The sequence below is a fragment of the Ochotona curzoniae genome, unplaced genomic scaffold, assembly GCF_017591425.1.
Source record: "Ochotona curzoniae isolate NIBS_2020 unplaced genomic scaffold, NIBS_Ocur_1.0 contig_50, whole genome shotgun sequence".
In the NCBI taxonomy this organism is placed as follows: Eukaryota; Metazoa; Chordata; class Mammalia; order Lagomorpha; family Ochotonidae; genus Ochotona; species Ochotona curzoniae.
Window position 1 is genome coordinate 10584199 of NW_024466446.1, and position 24215 is coordinate 10608413.

The window sequence follows — 24215 nt, forward strand, 5'->3', positions numbered from 1 at the left end:
GTCCAGTTGCCTTGTGCCTGGCTGCCTAGAATATTAGAAGCTCAGCAGGTCCTGGAGGAGTGAACCTGGTCCTGAAGTGCCAGGAGGAATGACAGAGCATGCCAGCCCGGGACCCAGGGTCTCTGACAAAATGGGCCAGGTCCTAGAGCAGCAGGTGGCCATGTTGCCTACTGAGGGAGCATGGTCACTGGGCGATCCCATCCTGCCCTGGAGCAGCCAATGGGGCTGGCAGGCCAGGGTTCAGGCCTAGTGACACCAGCAGAACCTGGCCCTGAAGCAGCAAATGGGACAGTATGCAAAACTGCTTTGTGTGGGCAGCCTTCAGCAGAGCTGGCCTTGAGGTGTTGCAGTGAACATGTGGTCTGGGGATGCGATGGCTGCTGCCAAAACCGGCATGGCTCTGCAGCCACAAGTGGGGTGGCAGGGTGGACATGGTGGTGGGCATGCTGGCTGTGGCTGGGTGCTAGCCAGCTGGTATGTCCCTGGAGTTGGTGACAAGTATCTGTAGGCAAGGGGTGTGGTGGGAAGGGTTGCTGAAGAGGAAGCTTGCCTTCCCCAAGAGCAGCAGGGGCCAGCGGCTTGTTGTGCATGAGGCATTGGCCAAGTCCCGCTGACAGTAGAGGGGCTGGTAAGTGGGCTGGGTATGTGGGAGGCCACACAAGAGCCATTTTTTCGCTGAAACATGTAGAAGGGCAGTGAGGGGGACATTTGTTGCTGACCTTCGGTGACACTACCTACGAGGCACACTCTTGAGGGTCTGCGAAAAGCCGGAACCGCAGTCAGACCCCTTATTGCCAAAAGCGGCTGCTTTTATACTCTTTCTCCACTGCTGTTTTCCCTGAGATCTTCTCTGCTGCTTTTCTAGCCCTCTCTCTGATGCTTTTTTCCCCGTTCTCCTCGTAGGCCTTATTGCTTTTGCACCCCTCTCTGCTGCTTTTCCCCCCGTTCTTGTGCCTGTACTTTTCTCTGCATAGGTCTTACTGCTTTTGTAACCCCTCTCTGCTGCTTTTTCTCCCTCTATGCCTTAACTTTTCGCTTAGCTTTTCTACCCCTCTCTGCTGCCCCATTCTTCTCATTCCATCCGTGGTTCTTTTACTGGTCCATCTTATAGCTTTTAGCGGCTGCTTTTATACTGTTCTCCACCAATCACTTCTCCCTGTGGGTCCACTTGGTGCTACCTGATAGGCCAGTTGCAATGACATAATTGCAGCGAGGGCATCAGCCTATCCCTGTGACTTCCTGTTTGCTTGCTGGTGAGACCAACTCCGCCTCCTGGCCCTGGGGAGGCTGCCATCCTAAGATGGCCTTTCCTATTCCTGGGATGTACTTTGGCACCCTGCTCCCCTCAGATGTGGGCATGCTCTGGGACCAGAGATTCAGATCGCATGGGCTGTTGCTACAGATTGCTGTCAGATGGACCCAGCCCTAGATCAATAGGCAGCCCCTGCTGAGGGAGCAGGTGGGTGGCTGAGTGTACATGTGCCTGGAACAGTTGGTGGGGTAGTGATGTGGGTGGGCTAGAAGTCCAGGTGGCAGGCTGGGAACTGGAGGGGTGTCAGCCAGCTGGCCTGGCTCGAGTGGATGGTGGACAGGCTTGGGGTACTGGGGGGAGGGTAGAACCTCCTGAGCCTGCGTTGTCCTGGAACACCCTGCAGGGCAGCCAGGCAGGCAGGATCTAGGAACATTAAATACGCCACCTGTGTCTGCCTGGCCTTGGAGCAGCCTGTGGGTTAGAAGTGCAGGGATCTGGTCCTAAAGTAGTTGGTGTGGAACAGTGTGGTGCCCTAGAGGCCCAGTTACCATGGCCACCAGTCTGTGGGAGTATGTTACAGCGCAGAAGGTCCAGTGTCAGCTTGGTCCTGGAATGCCAAGCTGAGTGACAGTGCCAACCAGGGCCACAGGGTCCCTGGCAGAATGGGCTGGCTCTGAATAGCAGGCAGCTGAGTGGTCTGCTGAGGGAGTAGGATTGCTGGCTGATCCCCACTTGCTCTGGAGCACTGCATGAGCTGAGCCTACCTGGTCCTGGAACAGCAATCAGAGTGTTGGTGTGTCCTGACTGGAAGTATGTGGGGTGGGCTGAACCCTCCTGGGTGGGGCCTGGCCCATGAGCATGGGAGGCACTGGCTGAGACCATGTGGACCTTGAGCTGCTGATGAGGCAGCTGGGTGGGTGAGCTAGAGGCATAGGGGTCACCTGCTGAGGGAGCTATGCCTGTTGCAGTGACCACACCATGAGTGCTGGTGGCACTGAGGACCCAGGGCCCCATTATCCTGGCCCTGAGATGCTGGGGAATTGGAGGTTTGTGCTGGCTGGTGCCTCAGTGCTGGCAACAGAATGGTCCCCGCCCTAGGGTGGCACATACAGCATGTGGTTTGCTGAGGAAACTGGGTAGATAGCCAAACTCAACTGTCCCTTGAGCAGCAGCAGGGTGGTGGACCTGGCAGGCTAGAGGCATGTCTGGCACTTGCCAGTCAAAGTTGACCCTGGAGTAAGTGGCAAGCAGGACCTCAGGGTATACTGTCTGGGGCCCCAGAGACGCAGGAGAATGGGACTGTCCCCAGAGAGGCTGGTTTGCAATCAGCCATGTGAGGGAGAGGTCCCTTGCTGAGCCACCTGGCCCTGGAGCAGTGTAAAGGCCGATGGAATGGGTGTACCTGGGATCCCTGGTGCCAGGCAGCTGAGCTTTACTGGTCCTAGATCAGCTGGCATGTGGCCTTCTGTGTAGGAGGTGCTGCAGGAGCCTGTGTGGCTGTGAAGCAAGTCGGGCAGCAGGGTGCTATGCTGTGGTGTGGAGTGTCTGGTGAGCCTCCCTGGCCATGGAGCAGCCTGCAAGCATCTAGGCAGATGGGCTGGAGAGTCAGACAGTGCTCATAGGCCGAGCTGGCCTGTGCCTCTTGAAGTGGCCACAGTGGCAGTGCTGGAGATGTGGTTGGCCCATGGCAAGTGAGCCTGGGTCTGGAGTACAGCGTGGTTGGGCATGCCAGCTGGGACTGTAGTGCCACCAGAAGAACTGGCCTGGCCCTAGGGAGGCATACAGCCAAGGAGTCAGCTGAGTGATTGGGGTGACAGGCCAAGACCTATTGCCCTGGAGCAGCAGTAGGCTAGCGTCCACGCCAAGCTAGAGGTGTTTCTGACAGCAGAAAACCAAGCCTGGGCCTAGAGCACCAAGCCAGATGCCAGGCTGGCATGCTTTGTGTCTGGGGCCTGTTGGCCAAACTGGCCTGGCACTGCAGTGAAAGACAGAAAGGGTGGGGATGTGGTGGCTGCTGCCTTAAGAGGTGTGGCCCTGTGGCAGCAAAGGGGCATGTGGTGGGCTTGCACAATATGCAGGGGCACTGGCAAGCCGGAATGGCTCTGGAGGAGGCACAGGTGGCTGTGGGAGCAGGATGGGTGTGGGTTGGTTGAGAAGCCCACCTTGCCCTACTGCAGTGGATATGGGAGGCAGTGGTCTGAGGCTTGTGGAATGCCAGCTGAGCTCTAGTGATTCTGGAGAGGCTGGTAGACAACCTGGGAGCGTGGAAGGCCCTGCCAGAGCCCCTTTGGTCCTTTATTGCCAGGCGGGATGGCAGCATGGGCATGTTGTGGGGCAGGAGATTCAGGTCCTGTGGGCTGGTGCTGCAGGTTTGCCTTAAGAAAGCACCGGAACTACAGCACCTTGTGGGCCAGCAGCTTGCTGAGGAAGTGGGGTTGAGAGTGCTGGAGCCCCCGTAAGAACTGTTTTGGCCTGGAAGTGCAGGCAAGGCACTATGTGCGCATGCTCTGGGGGTGGGGGATTCAGTTTGTGTGGGCTGGAGCTGCAGGTGGCCATCAGAACAGACCCGGCCCTGCAGAGCCCACTGGTGAGCAGTGTGTTGAGGGTGAACTATCAGGGTGAGAAAATGATAATACGCTGTCTGTCAATGAAGAAACAGTAGGTGACACTATTCATTCCAAGTATATCTGCTAATATTGACCTCTTTTTGTTTCTCTAACATACAAACAAGGGAATAAATGAATTCTCGGGACTTTTTAAAAAATATTTTGTTTTATTGCAAAGGCAGATTTCCAGAAAGGAGATACAGAAAGATCTTCCTTCATCTGGTTCACTCCCCAAGTGGCTGCAAAGGCCAGAGCAGAGCCAGTCCAGAGCCAGGAACTTCTTCCGGATCTCCCAGGTGGGTGCACCAAGCAGCAACTGACCCTGTGCCTCTTGGCTGCTCTCCCAATCCCATTCCTGGTCTCCCTGACCCTCACGGAGGTAAGGTGGAGGCAGTGTCCGCTGTGTTTGCAGATCAGAGCTCCACTGAGTATCTGAGTCCCCTCCCCTGGGTGAGGGCACCCTGCAGACCACTTCAGCATCTTGGGAACCCGCCGTAACTGCAGCCCCAGCCTAGGATCCAGCTCCTGGATTCCCAGACAGTGAGCTCCTGGACGGCCCAGCCTCAGTGCAGGCCAGCAGGGAGGTGGCTGGACTCCTGAAAGATGTATTTCTTGTGCGAACTGCACTCCCACCCCTCCAACATTACTGGAGGTGGCCACCCAGCCCTGGCCACAGGCCCAGCAGCCCTGCAACACTGGCTCTCTGGAGTCAACCACTGAGCTGTGGCCACAGGCCCAGCAGCTGCGCAGGCTCTCTGGAGGAGGCCACCCAGCCATAGCCACGGACCAAGCAGCGCCTGGTCCCCATCCCCACGGCCTTGCTGGACGTGGCTGCACGCAGGCTGAGCATCCAGCTGCCTGGCTGGAGGTAGCTGCCCATCTGTGGTCACAGGACCAGCACCCCTCAGCCCCCCTGGACGCAACAGCCCGTTGTGGCCAGCGGCCCATTACCGCTAGTCCCTGACCTGGGACTGTGGAAGTTAGAGGAGGCTAATTTACAGGCCTCCCTGTTGGACTAGGGCAAAATCACGTAGCTTGATGAGACCTATTTCCAGGGCTCTGCCTCTCCCCAAAAATGGAGCTGGTCCAACGAGAGCATGGGCAGAAACATGAGGCATCAACTTTCCATGCTTGCCTTGGCTGTGGTGGCCCAGTGTGTCACCCACATTCTGCCCGGGACTTTACCAATGGTGGTAGTCATGACTCTGGAGAGGCCAGTGTGCAGCCACCAGAGGAGAGGTTGGCTGGGTGGCACAGGTGTGCTGCTGTGGAGAGGCTGGAGAGGCATGGGTCTGCATGGTGGCAGGGTGGGGCAGCATGGGTCTGTGTGTGGGCCAGGCCTCTCAGGGTGGGGTGCATCTGAAACCAGAGAAGTCTTCTGTGGGGACAGCAAGAGACCCCAATTGTGGCATGAGGAAATCTTCCCCATGTGGAGACGAAGATTTCTCACGCGGCACACAAGTGGAGAAGCAGCGTGGGTCACCGTGCAGGAGTGGTGGCTGCAGAGTTCCCAGATGAACCCCAGATGTGTGGCAGTGGGTGGAGACCCCTGAGGAAGCCACCAGGAGGGGCCAGTCCATGGTAGGGCTGGGAAGGGGAAGCAGGAAGGGGTGTTCTTCCACGGGTACCTGTGGTGGGGAGGGCATGTGTGCGTGGAATGCAGGGTTGGCTGGAATCTTGGTCAGGGACTGGGAGCAGTGGTGGGGGAGCGTGGGATTCATCCTTGGTCCTGGGGAAGCACAGTTCAGCTTGGGGAGATAAAGCGTGTAGGTCTGCATGGGAGAGAGGAGCAGGTTCTTGGTCACTGGAGGGAGCATGTCCAGGACTTCCTTGGGATGTGAAGGAAGCATGGCCTTCATCTGGTCAGCATGGAAGTGTGGGGTCTGCCTAGAGCAGGGAAGGAAGCTAGGGTCTGAGGAGGCATCGCCTGGGACCCCAGGTAGGGAGGATGCTGTCCTGAGCAGCTGAGGTGAAGTGAGACTGTACTTTGGAGTTGGTGGAGACCCGTAAGCAGGGGTGGTGCAGGTGGTAGGTTCTGTGTCCCAGGTGGTGAGCTCAGGTCATGCAGGAGGTGGGTGAAGGCAGCACAGACATGCTTGCACCATCATGGGATTATCATGTCATTTTTAAAAAGGATTCATTTTTTTTATATATTTATTTTTAAGTGAAGGGTCTCACCACTCTCCCCCATTCCCTTCCATTCCCCCCTCCTGTGATTTGTTCCTAATTTTTCACAATGGCATTCTCCTTCATCCTTCTATTATAAGCTTAACTTCCTGTATGTTGTTCCTGTGTGTATATGTATGTAGGTGTGTATATGTATGTATGTTAGTATATAAAAATTTATAAAACATAAAATTTCCAGCTGCACACGGTATTCATCTGGCATGCGATGCTTGGGGAGAAGATTAGTGTAAAGTTCTCCCAACCCCCAAGAGAGGGCTGGACCCCACCCAGTCAGCTCACTGACCAATGACAAGATTTCCGCTATATAAATGTTTATACTGCTTCAAGGTTTGAGTCCTCCTTCCAGCATAGAGCCATTTTTTTTTCCTTCTAAATTTCCCATTTTCTTGGCCCCTCCTACTCACATAGCCTGTTCACTTAGACTGATGCCTACCTAATGCTGTGATATTGCCACCTCACAGAGACATACCCCACAGCCTTAACTGGATGATATGGATGGAGGCCCATTTGCACCTGCGAGCAGCCAGCTGTGGTGACAGGTGCAGGGCATGGAAGGCGGCATGTCCGGGTGCAGGTGTAGGTGCAAGGTGGTGAAGGGAGCAGGTCCTCAGAGTAAATGTGGGGGGTGACTCAGTGTGTAGGTCCCTTCAGTTCCTGACGCTTGGACAATGTGCACACCTCCCTTGTCAAAGTGGTGACCATCTCACTGCCTGCACTTCCATGGAGGGAAGACACTGTTCCTAGGTGTGTGGTAACTTGTGGTTCAGGCAAAATGCACATCCTGAAGGCGGTGGGTTTGGAGCTGGGATGAATCTGCCCACCTGCTTGCAGCTCTGCCCCAGGATTCCTCGGATCTGGCTGAAGTCACTGGCTGGCCCAGTCTCAATGAGGGCGGAGCGAGGGCGGGCCTGGCTGGCTCTAGTCCTATAGGAGCGGCTCGAGGGCGGGCCTGCCTGGCCCAGGGCCAATAGGAGCTGCGCGAGGGCGGCTCGTGCCCAGCAGTTTGTGTTCCGCACACAGTCAGTTTGGGGGCAGTCCAGCGGCTCGCACGTGGTGGCGCACGTCCTCCAGCTGGCGGCGGGAGAATTCGGACGCCTCCCGCTCGTCCCTGGGCGCCCGCGGCCTGCAGGAGCCGGCGGACAGGCGGGCAGCCCGGGAGCCCGCGCTCGTGGTCCCGGTCAGGAGCCCCGGCAGCGCTGGAGCGGCGGCCTGGGTGAGTGTTTCTGGCGGTGGACCCCTGGTGCGGGAGTCCCGGGTGGTGCTCGGGGAGCCCCCTGGGCGCCTGCAGTGGAGGGAGGAGGGCGTTGGGTGCCGGGGGTGTGGGCTTGTGGGCGGCGGGCTGCGGCCGCTGGAGGAAGCTGTGGGAAGGGGCCGAGTGGGCCGTGTGTGCGTCTGCCCTGTGGGGTGCTGGGGTGTGTGGGGTGTCCGCGCTGTGGACCCTGCCTGGTGTCCGGCCCCGGGCTCCCGCCTGGTGTCCAGTTGCGGACTCCCGCCTGGACATCAGCTGTGGGCACCTGCCTGGCCCCGAGATGAAGGCTCTCAGGACTTTTAGGTTAGGGGTGAGACGTGGACTGCCTCACTGTGGGAGTCATGAGTTGTTCCAGGATCAGTTGTTTCCACTCTGCAGGTGTGCTTGGCTGCACCAGGGAGGTGGGAAAAAAAAAAAAAAGACAGAGGGATTTTTCTGTAAGGCCCAGGGGTTTTTTCTTCACTGAGCATCCCAGCCCAGGTGCCCTAAACCTCCTGCCCTCACACTGCCTGTCCCAGCAGGGAGCCCTCCACCCCAGGTCTGCACACTGACTATCCCAGCCTGGTGACCTTCCATCCCATCCCGGGCCATATTTTGACGAATGTATGAGGATACCTTATGAAGTTTGTATTTTGGTACATTTATTATGGCACACACAATTTTGAATTTATATAAGGGGATGTCTATAAAGTTCATAAAATGTAAATGTTAAAACCTGCATGAACTTTCCCACTTTTTCTTTTTTTTTTTTAAGATTTATTATTTTTATTACAAAGTCATATATAGAGAGAGGAGGAGAGGCAGAGAGGATGATCTTCCGTCCAATGATTCACTCCCCAAGTGAGCGCAATTGCCCATGTTATGCCGATCTGTAGCCAGGATCCAGGAACTTCTTCTAGGTATCCCACAATGGTGCAGGGTCCCAAGGCCTTGGGCCATCCTCGACTGCAGGGGCAGGACAGGCAGGGAGCTGGATGGGAATTGGGGTTACCGCGATTAGTATAGGCACCCATATGGGATCCTGGTGCTTGCAAGGTGAGGGCTTTAGCTACTAGACTACTGCACAGGGCCTTCTCTATTTTTATTTATTGTTTTAAGTACAAAGTCTGTACCAATGTATTGCTTTGCCTTGATTTAAGATATTCGTACAGTTTGGAACTCTCTTCTTTTTTGATCAATTTTTAAAAGTGAAATCAAACACATTCATGATGACATCACTATAGACCCTCTCCCCTTTATTTTTTAAAAACTTATTTTTTAAAAAATTTACAGAGGGAGTGAGTGAGAGAGAGAGAGAGGTGGCAACAGAGATCATCCATCCACTGTTGAACTTCCAGAGGGCAGGGCTGGACCAGGCTGATGCCAGGCAGGCCAGGAACTCTATGCCCCGACGTGGGTGACAGGGGGACCAAGATCTCGAGTCCTCTTGCACTGTTTTCTTAGACACACTATCAGGGAGCTGGACTGGAAGTGGAGCAGCCAGGGTCTGATCCAATCTTGATATTGGAAGTTGGAAGCACAGCTAACAGCTTAATGTGCTGCATCATAATGCTAGCTCCTCACAGTATTCTTGCTCTCCCCACCACCCAGGCCCCTGACACACCACCAAAGCCACAAAAGCAAACCTTCTGCCTCCCACTTGCTTTCTTTGGGACAAGGATAAAGACTTTTTTCCCGCTGAATTATTTCATCCCTACTTCCCAAATAAATGAAGGCCTGAGCTTGCTGATGCAAACTTTGAAAAACCTCAGAGAAAATAAAGAGCCTGGGGCCTGGTGTGGTAGCCTAGTAGCTAAAGGCTAAAATTTTTGCCCTGAATGTGCTGGATTCCTATATGGGCACCGGTTTTAATCCTGGCAGCCCTGCATCCCATCCAGCTCCCTGCTTCTGGCCTGGGAAAGCAGTCAAGGACAGCCCAAAGCCTTGGGTTGTCCCTGCACCCATGTGGGAGACCTGGAAGCAGCTCGTGGCTCTTGGCTTCGGACTGGTTCAGCTCCAGCCGTGTGGCTACTTGGCGTGTGAATCAGCAGACGACAAGATCTTCCTCTCTGTCTTTCCTCCTCTCTGTATATCTGCCTTTCCAATAAAACAAATCTGAAAAATACCCAAACATTCTCTGTGGCAGGTCTAGCTTTCCACAATGTCTCTCCCAAACAACAACCCCTTGGAGACTGTGATTTAATGATGCTTCAAGTTTCCATCTAGCAATCATTAAATCACAGTCTCCAAGAAATTTCAACAATAAACTATCTAAATTAGGTTGATCAATGCAAAATTCACAGACACGGCAGTTTCTGCTTCAACTGGCAAACTTTTTAGTATCACTGTTATCTAAATCAATTATCAAGAGAAACAGGACAGTGTAAAAATATTCAGCAAAAACTAAAGAATAAAAGAGCATAATCTTTAATTTTCCAAGATTTTCCATTGCTAAACAACTACATTAAGATCTGAAGAGATCAGGGCAACTTTTCCAGCCAAGTACCTGCAGTGGAGACCCTAAGGTGAACTATGTCAATCAAGATCTTGGAAGGATTTACTCAACCTTGGAACAACCAAATCAACAACACCTCAGTACTACTGGAACCCCCTGGGCGGCATCCTCAGAACATGCGTCACATTGGGGAGCAAGGATGGAGCTGAGTGGCCCTTCCACATCCCCAGGGACTAATACAGTTAGACTGCTGGGAGAGGCCCTCTTCCATTCTCTCCTCCCTTGTTCCTCTTACACCAAGAAAACAAATTTTTGGAATTGTCTCACTCACTTTGCCCCATTCCTGGATCCTTCCTAATCAGTCGTCCTCAGGGGCATGTGTCCTCAACTTTGTAAACATCAACAACAATAAAATACAATTGAATTACAACATTAAATACATAGCATATACATAACACCGTGTATGGGTTATACTGCAGCAAAATGGTATAACATAATATCTAATTGGGGCCTGGCACAGAGGCCTCGTAGGTAAAGATCTTGCCTTGAACTTGTCAGGATCCCATATTGGTGCTGGTTCTAATCCCGAAAGCTGCACTTCCCATCCAGCTCCCTGCTTGTGGCCTGGGAACGCAGTTGTGGACGGTCCTTCACCTGATGCAGGCCCACTACACAACTACATTTAGGAAACCAATTCCTTTACAGTACAAACCAAGCTAACTGAACGTTGACCTGCCTTTTATCTGTGTTGGAAATGTTCTCAGAAGGAAAAAAAAAAAACCATGTCCATGGGTACTCTCAAAACATGCAGAAGAACCCACAAGGGCCAGCACTGCGGTGAAGCAGGTTAAGCCAACTACAAGTGACACTGGCATTCCAAATGGACACCTGTTGAAATCCCAGCTGCTCAACTTCCAATCCAGCTCCTTGCTAATACGCCTGAAAGAGCAATGAAGGATGGCTGAGTGCGTGGGCCCTGCCACCCACGGGGACATACAGATGGGAGCTCCTGGCTGCTGGCTTCAGTATGGCCCGGCTCTAGCCATTGTAGCTATGTGAAAAGTAACTGAGCACTGAGAAATACCCCTCTCCCTCTTTGCTCTGAAACTCTCTCAAATACATAAACAATGTCTAACAACAAAATACTCCAAAAAACCCTCAAAGAGATTTAACTTTGAGCCAGTGCAATTTTTTGGTCCCCTATGTATCTAAATGAGAGATATTTCTTCAGTAGTCTTCCCTTTTTAACAAAAGGAACCAGGTTTCTGCAGATGGACTGAAACAGTTTGAATGTCAATGTTATAAACAGCTGTAAAATTGGTCTGATCAGGCAGTCTTAAAAAGTATGGTCCAAGAATGTAATCTAAATTACCAACAGATTATACCTAATGCTCATCTGTTAAGAAGGAAACTGCGAAAAGGTCAGAGTTTGCAGATTTTCCTCTTATATTACTGAGATCAGCAAACTTCAGTAGAAAATTTGAAAAACAAAAGAGGGTCCAGCACTGTGGCATGTTAAGCTAAGCCTCCCACTGCAGTGCCAGCATCTGCCATAGATGCCCACTTGAGTTCTAGCTGCTCCACTTCAAATCCAGCTCCCTGCTTATACACTGGGGAAGCAACCCAAGGCCTTGGACCCCTGCACCCATGGGGGAAACCTTGAAGTTTCTGGCTCCTAGCTTCTGATCAGCTGAGCCTCAACTGCTGCAGCATTTGGGGAGTGAACCAGCAAAGGCAAGATTTCCTTCTCTGATTTTCAAATAAAAAGAAAATAAATTTTTTTAAATTAATTTTATGTATTATATTCACTCTATGTAAGTTAAATCAAACACATTCAGAACCGTAACATCTCACAGCAAAATCTAGGAAGAAAAGTTGATTAACTAAAATGTCAACATTGAATTCTTAAATATTTTTTATGGATTTCTAAAGGAAGACTTACACCTGCCCTTCTACTTCCCCTTCATCTGCTCCTTAGTATCACAGATTTTCACCAACTGCAGTGGGAAAATGCAGACACAATACTTCATTGCTGACATCACCATCCAAATGATGGGGAAAAGTTCAGAACCACATTTTAACCTAAGACCGCATTTCTCAGTTTCTAATGAAGATTCTGACCTTACACTAATTTTAAAATCTGTTACGGAGTGGGCATCTGATGTAGTGTTTATCAGAGAGGACATCCACTTTGCGGTGCAGTACACGGTTAAAGCCCTGGCTCAAGCTCCCAACGCTGGCTTCCTGCTAATGGGAGGCAGCAGCAGTGGCTTCCTATGTAGGCTCCTGTCACCTACTCGGGAGACCTGGACTGGATTCTGGGCTCCCAGCTTGCGGGCACTGGGTGAGTAACCAATGGATGAGAGGTCCCTCTCTTCAATCCTCCTGAATATTCTCTTAAACTTAAAAATGTATCATTAGGGTCCGGGCGCAGTGGCCTAATGGCTAAAGTCCTACACTTGAACATGCCTGGATAGCATATGGGCAATGGTTGTTATCCCGTCAGACCTGGTTCCTATCCAGCTCCCTGCCTGTGGCCTGGGAAAGCAGTCAAGGATGGCCCAAAGCCTTGGGATCCTTCACCCACATGGGGTACCTGGAAGAATTTCCTGGCTCCTGGTTTCTGATTGGCTCAGCTCCAGCCTTTGTGATCACTTGGCGAGTCAGTCATTGGACAGAAGATCTCTCTATCTCTCCTCCTCTGCATATGTGACTTTGTAGTAAAAATAAATACCTCTTAAAAAAGTGTACTGCTAGGGGCTAGCACCCTGATTATGCTCCAGGGAAAACCGTGGATGATGCCCTCTGGCATGGGAAATCAATGAAACTCCTGGCTCCTTGCTTTGGCCTGAACCACTCTTGCCACTGCAACCATTTGGAGAGTGAACCAGCAGAAGCAATATCTATCTTTCCCTCACTCTTTGAAAACACTGCCTTTCAAATAAACAAATGAATAAATATTTACAAAAATTAACACATCGTTTAAAAGCATAATTTTAAATGATTTCCGGTCCCAGAGCGGTAGCCTAGATGCTAAAATCCTCACACTGCCTGTGCCGGAATCCCATACAGAAACAAGTTCTACTCCTGGCCACCCCACATCTATTCAGCTCCCTCCTTGTGGTCTGCGAAAACAGTCGAGGACAGTCCAAAGTTGTGGGACCCTGTACCTGCGTGGAAGAACTAGAAGAATCTCCGGGCTTCTGGCTTTGCATCAGAGAAACTCTGACCATTGCAGGTGCTTGGGGAGTGCACCAGTGGATGGAAGATCTTTCTCTCTGTCACTGCTGCTGTATATCTGATTTTCCAAAAATAAAATACATATTAAAACAATTATCACTCTAAGGTAGACACAAATTTTAGTAATACTAGTCTAAATTCTTCCCCCTTAGTTACTGAGCTATTGCTCACCCTATGAGATAATGCTTGCCACAACCACTAACCTGACTTACAAGCACAAATAAAACTGATATAAGCCATATAAGATTGCAGAGTAACAGAAATCCTCCAGTACATTCCATCTTAAGAAGCAAGAAAAAAAATGACAAGCTCAACACAGAGCACTACTCGAGGATACATAGGAAGATTCATGGGAAATAGAATCAGAAATTAAAGTTTGAATTTATATACTCCTTAAGACTTACTTCTTTCTATTGGAAAGACAGATTTAAAGAGGAGAGACAGAAAATATTACACAGAGTGGCTCACTCCCCAAATGCCCACAACAACTGGAGCTGACAATCTGAAGCCAGGAGCCACGAGTTTCTTGCAGGTCTCCAAGGTAGGTGCAGAGTCCCAAGGCTTTGGACCATCTTCGACTGCTTTCCCAGGCCACAACCAGGGAGCTGGATGGGAAGTGGAGTAGCCAGAACAGGAACCTAAATGGGAGGATTACCCTGTTCAGCTATTGCACCAGGCCCTGAAGTTGGTGTTGGGGCACAGACACTGAGGCAGAGCTGGCCAAGCAGACTGGCATCCACAGGGTACTACCATGGCAGCACTGTTTCCAATCCAGCTCAGTGCTAATATCCCTGGGAAGGCAATAGATAAGAGCCCAGTTTCGTGGGCCCTCTACTATTCATGTTGGAGACTGAACCTAGGGTTTCATCACCCTGGCTTGAGGATGGCCTTGCCCTAACGATTTGTAGCCATTTACGGATTGAATCAGCAGACAGACTCTCCAACACTCTGTGTTTGAACGAAATGAGCCACTCAAAATAGAATTTTATTTTGTTAAAAAAAAAAAAAGGAAAGGGCCTAGCACGATGGCCTAGCGGCTAAAGTCCTCGCATTGAACACGCTGGGATCCCATATGGGTGCCAGTTCTAATCTCGGCAGCTCCACGTCCCATCCAGCTCCCTGCTTGTGGCCTGGGAATGCAGTCGAGGACGGCCCAAAGCTTTGGGACCCTGCACCATTGTGGGATACCTAGAAGAAGTTCCTGGATCCTGGCTACAGATCGGCATAACATGGGCAATTGCGCTCACTTGGGGAGTGAATCATTGGATTCAATCTTTGATTGAAGTCAATCTTTGATTCTAGTGGGATCCACATGAGATGGTCTTTCTAATAGAAAAGATGTTTCTTCTGCTTTCTTCTAGCTTTTCCTATTTTATCCTCGTGAACTGTTTCATATCTCTACACATTTTTCTGATTGAAAGTATGCTAGCTCTTATCCTTCTGGAACATAGTACTCACCAGTATGCACTGTTTTAAGCAAGCAATAGCACCATTCTCACTCAGATGAGAAAGAGAAGGTAAACCATATGTTATAGAATTAAGCAAGCTGCTTTCGTGGCAACTGTGGAGTTTGTGATCACTTGGGTTGACATTTCTTGACTATCTGCTACATTCCATTACGCTGCCTCATGGTTAATCATTGTGATTCCTTCCTGGGCCTGGCCTGGTACTGTTACTATTAGTCCACTTACACAATGACAAAAAAACTCTGCTTACGTGTGGCCTGCGGATTAGTGAATTTTGATCTTTATTTCTGGCTGCTGTAGGGCTTTGTAAGCTTCATTAACCATATGTATTTTTGCTCTCAGCTATATTTAGCATGTCGTAAAACCGGATGTCCACAAATGCATGGCACGATCAAAATGTTCCTTGTGAGCCTGCTCACTGCCCTGTGTCTCCGTACATTCCCTGGTCATCCAGGGCCTGTGGCTTCTCACAAGGTATTTGACATGGTTCTGCCTCCTACAGTGCTGCAGGACTGGGGTCTTTTCAGCACCAGTTCTCGGCGAAAGCAAAGGGCGTGGGGAGGTACAACTGATGCTGGGGAGACTAACATGAGAGCCATGTGAGCGCTTTCCAGAAACAGCCTGCCTTGGGCCTTGATCTTCTCCTAGCTTCTCTGAGTCAGTGTGTTCCTATCAGTACTGAGGTGGAGGAAAAGAATGCATTTGTATGATGAAGCGTTTCTGGCCTTGGATACAGAGGTCAGGTTTAAAATGGAAACCCTCTGTGAACTGTTGTTACAGTAAGTTGGAGGGTCAATTCTTTAGAAGATATTAATACAGCTGATAACGGTGTTTGTTTCTGCATAAAAAAAAAAAATTGGCTCAGCTCCAGCAGTTGCAGCCTCCTGGGGAGTGAATCACCGGACAGAAGATCTTCCTCTCTGTCTCTCCTCTCTGCATATCTGCCTTTCCAATAAAAAAAAAAAATAGAAAGTTTTTAAATTGGATTTTATTGGAAAAGCAGATAGAAAGAGATCTTCCATCTGTTGGTTCATTCCCAAATGCCACAGCAGTCAAGGCTGGGCGGAGTAGGGCCTCAGAACTTGTCTGTGTCTCCTGGGACTCAAGGACTTGGCCACCACCCACTGCCTCCCAGAGCACATATTTGCAAAAAGCTGTAATTGCAAGCAGAACCAGGACTCGAATTCAGGCACCTAAGCCGCACCATCATGGTTGTAACAAACGCCTCCCCCTTTCATCAGAACTTAAAGATTTCTAGAGATGCTGGGCACCTTCTCCCTGCCTTTCTCCTGACTGTCGTGGAATGTCTCTTCTGTGTTCCATGGAATTTCTACTATTGAACCAAGGTGGAATTCCTGGAATATATGCCCCTTGGTTGTGCTATGCTTTTTCAAAGTATGAATTCAGCTTACTAATATTTCACAAATTATTTTTATATTGACATTTACAAGGAAGACTGTTTTCTGTACTTTTATTTCCCATTATTACAAGGTGACAGGACCTGCTTAGCAATGTTTCATTGACTGTGAAGGATAACAAGCAGTGGAACATGGTGAACTTTAGCTTTGAAGTCCCACATACCTTGTACGTAAGGTAACATAAGGCTCCATACTGCACACTCCTGAAAAGAAGTGACTAAGTCAGGATTCATATTCAGTCTTGAGGAGTCTGTTGCGTAAGGGGGAAATGGCCTATGCATTACAGAATACAATCATCAGTATTGATAACTCCTCCTCATGCCCCATGTAACCTTTCACACTCATTAGTAAAATAGCCACAACATGGCTAAAATAGGAGGGTTTTTAATTCATCTTTACTATCATTGGAAAGAGTTACATAGAGAAGGAGACACAGAGAGAAAGCTCTTCCATCCACTGGTTTACTGCCCAAGTGGCCACAATGGCCAGAGATGAACTGATCCAGGAGCCAGGAACTCTTCCGGGTCTGCCACACAGGTGCAGGATCCACAAGCAGGGAGCTGGAAGAGAAGTGGGGCTGCCAGGATTAGAACCGGCGCCCTTATGCACGTGCACATACGGGTGCCAGTTCTAATCCTAACCATCCCGTTTCCCATCCAGCTCCCAGCTTGTGACCTGGGGAGGCAGTGGAGGACGGCCCAAAGCCTTGGGACCCTGCACCCACGTGGGCGACCCAGAAGAGCTCCTGGCTCCTGGCTTCAGATGGGCTCAATTCCAGGTGTTGTGATTACTTGGGGAGTGAACCATCAGACGGAAGATCATCTTGTATGTCTCCTCTTTTCCCTATATATCTGCTTTTGCAACAAAAATGAATAAATAATAAATCTTTTAATTTTTACTTTTTTAAAAGATTTATTTTATTTTTATTGGAAAGGCAGATATACAGAGAGGAGAGACAGAGAGGAAGATCTTCCGTCCGATGATTCACTCCCCAGGAGGCTGTAACTGCTGGAGCTGAGCAAATCCGAAGCCAGGAGCCTCTTGCGGGTCTCCCATGCGGGTGCAGGGTCCCAAAGCTTTGGGCCATCCTCGACTGCTTTCCTGGGCCACAGGCAGGGAGCTGAAAAGGAAGCAGGGCTGATGGGATTAGAACCGGCGTCCATATGGGATCCTGGACGTGCAAGGCGAGGACCTTAACCACTGCACCATCGTGCCTGGCCCAAATAAATCTTTATTTAAAAAGGTTTTCAATAAGGTCGTCAATGCATCTCTCCCCTTTGTCTGCAGGTCCCAGCGCAGCAAGCAGCCCCAGTCCCCTCCAGCAAATTCCCTGGGCCCGGAGAGGAAGCACAGCCAGGTACAGTGGGTCAGGGAAGAGGAAGAAAAGGGTCCCGACCATGGTAGGGCGTCCGGCGGAGGAATCCTGCGTGGTGCTGATGCGCAGGGACTGATACAAGGTCACTTCCTGCGAGTTGCTGCAGCCTGCAGCCTCAGTCAGCAAAGAAGCAGCAGAGGAAGAGGACGCACTGCTGGGCTCTCTGTGGGGAGTAGTTTTCCGGCCCGAAGATGCGCTGCTGGCCCTTGAGTGGACGTGAAGGGCTCGTGGACTCCAGCTGACCCTTGACCCAGCTGCTGTCCACCTGCACCTGACCAGAGGAGGGCCTCGTGGTGGCCACCATGTTGGACCCACATTGGTGCCTGTGGTGCAAGAGGTGGAGTTGGTGTAGCCCCAGAGTGCCTGGTCTTTGAGCCTTGCTGAGTGTTCACAGACCGACTGGGCTTCACCAGCACCATGCGAACTCTGAGGGCAAAGGGACATCTACAAGGTAAGACCCCCAGGGCACAGGGGTCCTGGAAGGGGAGGGTGCTGCTTGGCCCTCCCGTGTGTCCAGGAGAGCAGGTGGCGGCTTGTCCTTGGGTGGGGGTCCATCTGGGGAGGGGGTGGCTTGTCCTTGGGTTCAGGGTCCAGCTGGGGAGGGTGCAGCTTGTCCTTGGGTGCAGGGTCCAGTTGGGGAGGCCATCTACAAGGTAAGACCCCCAGGGCACAGGGGTCCTGGAAGGGGAGGCAGCGGGGGAGCTTGTCCTTGGGTGCGGGGTCATGCTGGGGAGGGTGCGGCTTGTCCTTGGGTGCAGGGTCCAGCTGGAGAGGGTGCGGTTTGTCCTTGGGTGGGGGTCCAGCTGGGGAGGGGGTGGCTTGTCCTTGATTGCAGGGTCCAGCTGGGGAGGATGCAGTTTCTCCTTCAGTGCGGGGTCCATCTAGAGAGGCCACGGTTTGTCCTTGAGTGCGGGGTCCAGCTGGGGAGGGTGCGGCTAGTTCTTGGGCTGGGGTCCATCTGGGGAGGGGGTGGCTTGTCCTTGGGTGCCGGGTCCAGCAGGGGAAGGTGCGGCTTCTTCTTGGGCTTGTACTGGACAGAAAAGGGGCTTGATCATCGGCCCCCATGTGGATCCTTGCATGCACCAGGATCCCATATGTGCACAAGTTCATATCCCGGCAGTTCTGCTTCCTCTTTAGCTCCCTGCTTATGGCCTGGGAAAGCAGTCAAAGACATCCCAAACAAAGCTTTGGGATGCTGCAGCTGGGTGGGAGACTTGGAAGAGGCTCTGGGCTCCTGGCTTCAGATTGGCACAGCACCAGCTGTTGCATCCTCTTGGGGAGTGAAGCAGCAGATGGAAAATCTTCTTGTTTGTCTTGCTCTCTCGATATCTGATTTTTCGGTAACAATAAATCTTAAAAGAAGTTTAATTATGATCTGCAGAAGGGGAAAAAATGTTTATTGTATTGTTTGATTCTCATTCTGTCACCGTTTCACTGGCTTCCTTACAGAGCTCTGAAATGCAGTGAAGAAGTTTCCCATGAAGATGAGGGGTTTATGGGCATGTCCCCTCTCCTGAAAGCCCATCATGCTGTGGAAAGAATGGAAGAGTTTGTGTGTAAGGTAAGATGGCGGTATCCTCTCATTTCCATGCTGTGTATTTGGTCATTGTCACCAAGTAGAAACCGCTAAGCAGAGTGAGTCCTTTAGCATTCAGTTTCCTATGGGAAAAATGTGTGGTAAAATGAAGGCGGGGGAGTCTTCTGAATTGTTTTAGAAAAGTTTTACAAAGAAATAGTAAAGATTTATTTATTTTTGTGTAGAAGGGAGAGTTACAGGGAGACAGAGCAAGTGAGAGAGAAGGATTTTATAGTCACCTTATTGTGTGGTGGAACCCAAAACCTCCTGCCACCTAGCTACAATCCAGCATCTATGAACCAAGCTTTGCCCATCCTTCCCTCCCCACTTGCCACCCAGCTTTTGGTAAGCGCAAGTAGATTTGTAGGTTTTGTGAGCATTCTGTGTTTTTAAGTCAACACGTGGGAGAGATCATGTGATATTTGTGTTACCGTGCTTCACTTGGTGTTGTCACCTAGGGTTCAGTCAAGGTGTTGTAAATGACAGCATCTCATCCTTTTATGACTGAGTTACATTTCCATGTTGACACACCCATTTTCTTTAGACTTTCATCAGTACAGGGATCCTTAGATTGTTTCTGTGTCTTGGCTCTTGTGGAGTGCAGACAGCTCGACGGATGAATTTCATTTCCCTTTGGAATTTTCCCAGTTAGTGGAATTGCTAGATTGTATGGTGATTCTAGTTTCCAGTTGTTGAGGCAGCTCTGTACTGTTTTATGTATCATCTCACGAACAGTGTGCAAGGATTCCCTTTTCTCTATATCTTCTCCATCAGTTTTTGTAAGACAGAGTAGAGGAGGCAGTAAGTGATGCTGTTGCCCAGAACAGCTTGCATCCCTTATGGGTGTGGTTTGTATCCTGGCAGCTCCACTTTGGATGCAGCTCTGTGCTGATAGCCTGGGGAAGCAGGAGAGCATGGCCCCATTCTTTAGGTTGTTGTACTCACACGGGAGACCCAGACTCTTTTGGCTTAGGCCTGGTCCAGACCTGGCCCTTGGGGTCATTTGTGGAATGCACCAGCAGTTGCAAGATTGAACTGTGTCTACCTCCCCCACTCCTGTAGCTCTTTCAGCGAGCTAGCTAGATAAATCTTTCTTAAAAGGAGGGGAGGGGAGGGGGTCCAGGGAGTGTCTATCTCTTCCAACTGCTGGTCCATGCTTAAAATAGCTACAGCATCCATGTCTACACTAAAGTCAGGGGTCAAGAACTGCATCCTCATCCCCCCATGTGTAGCAGGGGCTCCCATAGTTGGGGTCATTTCCCACTAGCCTCCTAGATGTATTAGCAGGAAGTTGGACCAAAAGTGAACTCATATGGTATACCATATTGATGGTGGCTTACCTGTAGATCTCCTGTCTGTTTTGATTGGGTTATTGATGGTGTTTTGGCTGGGTAGCTATTTCAGTTTCTGCTTACCAGTCCCCTGTCAGGTGTAGTGTGTGTTTTCTCCCATCCTGTATGTTGTTTGTTTGCTAGGTTGTTTTCCTTCTTTTACTGTGGAAAAGGATCAAGGAGTATACTTTTTCAGTCTGATCTAGAAAAATCACTGCTCATGTCATTGTCCTGAGTAATTTCTCCTGTGTTTTCTCTCAGTAGTTTTTGTGTTCGAGATTTCTTTGAAAGACAGAGAGAAAAAGACAATGAAAGAGCGCATGTGAGCACAGCTCACTCCCTGAATGTCTACAACATCTGCAGATGGGTCAGGCTGAAACAAGGAGCCTGGAACCCTGTCTGGGTCTCCTACTTGACTGCAGGGACCCAAAGCCTGAGGCCCTTTCCACTGCTTTCCCAGGTACATGCACAGGGAGCTGGGTCGGAAGTGGTGCAGCCAAGACATAAGCCTGCACCCTATCCCAGGTGGCAGCTTCACTTGCTGCCACCACAACATTGACACCCCTCTGTCTGTGCCTTTAATTGCAGAATTGAGTCTGTTGACATTTAAGATGATTATTGATTGGTTATGTCTTACTGCTGCCGTTTTAAGACCTGTGTGTTTTTATTGTCCATCCATTTCCCTCAGTTTTCATTTGTGGTTTAGTGATTCTCTCTAGTGGTGTCCTTTGATTTCCTTGCTAAATCTGTGTGTAAGTTTTATTTTGTAGTTCGTTTGAGGCTTAAAAAAACTGTATTGACTATATTAAACAACTAATCATAGAGAAGGAAACAAACAGAAAACATAAAGAGGTAAAAAGTTTTAATATTTTCTATATACTGTTCCCTACCTATATTTAAAAAAATGTTTTGAGAATTATTTTATTTTTATTTATAAGGGAGAACAATGAAGTGAGACAGAGAAAGGATGCTATCTTCCATTGACTGTTTTACTCCCTCAGTGGCTTCTAACGTCCAGGGCTTGGCCAGGCTGAGGTCAGGGGCCAGGAACTCCTTTCTGGTCTTCAACATTGGTGGCAGGAACTCATGCGCCTGGACTGTCTTCTCTGGCTCCCCAGGATGTGTTAGCAGAAAGTGGAATCAGAAGTGAGACAGTGGGGCTTGAAGCAGGACTTTACAAGGAATGCTGGCGTTGTAGGTGGCAGCTTAAGTTAATGCTGTGCTGCAGTGACAGGCCCCACTTTGGGATGCTTTAATGTTGTTGTTGTTATTATTATGAAACAATTGATGTGTTTTATTTGACAAACTTGCAGAGAGAGGGAGAGACAGAGAGAGGATCTTCCTTCCACTGGTTCTCTTTGCAAATGGCCATGGTTGGGAGCCAGGAGCTTTTTCCTGGTCTCCCACATGTGCACAGGAGCTCAAGGACTTGAGCCATCCTCTGCTGCTTGCCTAGATCATTAATCGGGACTGGCTGAGAAGTGGAGCAGCTGGGATGTGAACTGGTGCCCAAATGAGATGTTCTCTTGATTTTTGTTGAACTTCATTGAAATAGCTATTTTGAAATCATCATCCAAGAATTTGGGAATATCAGGATGATTGATTTTTGTGGCATGCGTTTTGCTATTTGGGAAAGGTTCCCTGAAAGTTCTCGATGCTTGTTGACACCTAGTGTTGTACACTGAAGGGTGGACTGCACTGCTCTGGCTCCATTTCTGTGTGTCCTAGCAATTCTAGGTAGTCTGTTTTCTCTCAGCCTCTGGACACTTCTGTTTTTTCAGCAGTAGACAGGAAGCACCTAAGCCATGATTTGCCACAGGTCTGCTGTTGATGGGTGGTACTTCTCAAACTCAGATTTAGGTAAATCTGCTGTCTGCTGTAAATGTGTTGTTCAGTGTGTACTGGAGGTATGACTTAAACGGGGCCATGCCTTCCTCCAAGCCTCTTCCTGAGCCTGTGCGTGTCCTTTGAGCATGAATGCTACAATGCTAGGTCATGTCTGGGGCCTTCTGGTCACCAAGACAGGTGAAACCTGGAGATAGGACTAGACCTGTGTGTTGCTGCAGGGCTGACTGCCTGGGCTGCACCTGTCAGCTGCTGCTGCTGCTGGCTTAGGTAGAAGACTGCTCATGTGGAGAACTCTGCTGTGCTCTGGGGCCAGGGACTGTTAGGAGCTGTTCGTTGCTGCATTTTATTGACCTAGTACTGGCTGGAATAGTCCTGTGACTCCTGCTGGCTCTCTGGAGTTGTAGTCAGTATGATGAGAAAGCCCCCAACTACCCTGGCAGTCCTAGGTGTTCATTCTTAGTCTCATAGTCACCAGGTCATTTGTGATCCTGAGGGTGCAAAGGCCGGCAAGAGGCAAGTGATGGTACTTGCACAGGTCTGTCTCACCAGATAAAAAGTGTCTGTTACGTTTGCTGTCACTTACCTTGAAATGGAAGGCATTAGGTTCTGCCTTATTAGACCAACATGAACCTAAAGACGCAGTCCTGTGACCTGTTGCTGTTCACCTAAGGTTGGAAGAGAGTGACAAAGCAGGCCTCTAACCGCCTGAGCGGGTCACAGGCTGGGTCCCCTAGTCAGAGGTCCCTGCAAAGTCCCAGGGTTGTTGATTTAACCTACCAGAGGCCAGCAGTGACACATGGCAAAATGAGTCCAAACCTCCAGAGCTCAGGGCTCTGCATGATGCCAGTCTGGGAGCACTGGTGAGGAAGTGGAGTCCTGTAGGCTTTATTAAGTGCCGGTCTCAGCATAATGGGCTCTGAAGTGTGTCATGTGCAGCTGTAGTTTTGTTTCCTGCTGGTGGTTGGGGCAGGCTGTCTGAGGCCACCTGGCAGTAAAAGTTCCCAATACTCACCGCCCTGTTGTGGTCCTGGGGTCAGGACAAGGGTTGTCATCTGAACTTTTCACAATGGCCCTGGTCCTCCCATGGCCACTCAGGAGGCAACTCTCTCTGCATCCATCTCTGGGTTGGGGGATGGGTGGCATGCCTGGACAACTCTTGTTTTTGCTTTCTTTGATGTGACCCTCATCATGATAGGATTATAACAAGGTGAGGCATTCTTTCCCCTGCCTAACTGCAATAGCTCTTGAGAAACTAACTTGGTGTATGTGTAACTATTCGCATTGCTGTCTGCACAGGAGCCTCTTAGTCAGATGCCCTCCAGTGAGAGAGCTCAAGAGCTCCCTTCAGTTAGCCCAACTGCCTGCAGTGGCCAAGGCTGGGCCAGGCTAAAGCCAGGAGCCAAATCCAATCTCTCACATGTGAGTGACACTAATTCTACTCCTTGTGCCATCCCTTGCTGGCTCCCAGGGTCTGCATCAGCAGGATGGTGAGGATCCATGACCTCAGCCAGGCTCTCCATCTGGGATGCAGGTGAAGCAGCATCTCAGTTGTTAAAACAAATGCCTGCTCAGAAACCACATGTTCCAAACACAGAGTCTTAGTACATGGACACTTAGGTTAGGTTTTACATTTACAATGATGCTAAAAGTAACTGACGCCAATTGATTTAGACATCTGTACATTGGACCAAGGGATGAAAAATAAACTGAACGTGGATACATTTTCCAAGGTTAGTCTGCATTCATGGATCCAAGAAGAGTCTGGATTTTCATTAATGTCTGATAATTTATAAGAAACAAGGTAAAATAATGAGTCAGTGCATTCTGTTGATCACTATTTCAGGAGGATTAGCACAAAGGCAGACAATGAATAGTTTCATACTTCAGAAACAAAATTTGGGACCGGGCACAGTTGCCTAGTAGCTAAATCCTCCTGTTGCACATACAAGGATCCCGTATGGGTGCCGGTTGTAATCCCGATGGCCTCGCTTCCCATATGGCTCCCTGCTTGTGACCTGGAAGATTGTAGGGCCGTTTGCAGTATGAACCCTCAAATGGCGAAGATAAGCCCCCTCCACATTTCTGAAAAGTTTTTTAAGAAGTAAACCATGGGCCCACTGTGGTAGTCTAGTGGCTCAATTCCTTGTCTTGCCTTCCTTCCAGGCCTGTGTAAAGAGCATTTCAGAATACACACAGAAACAGGCAGCATCTGGACACAGCTCTAAGGTATGTA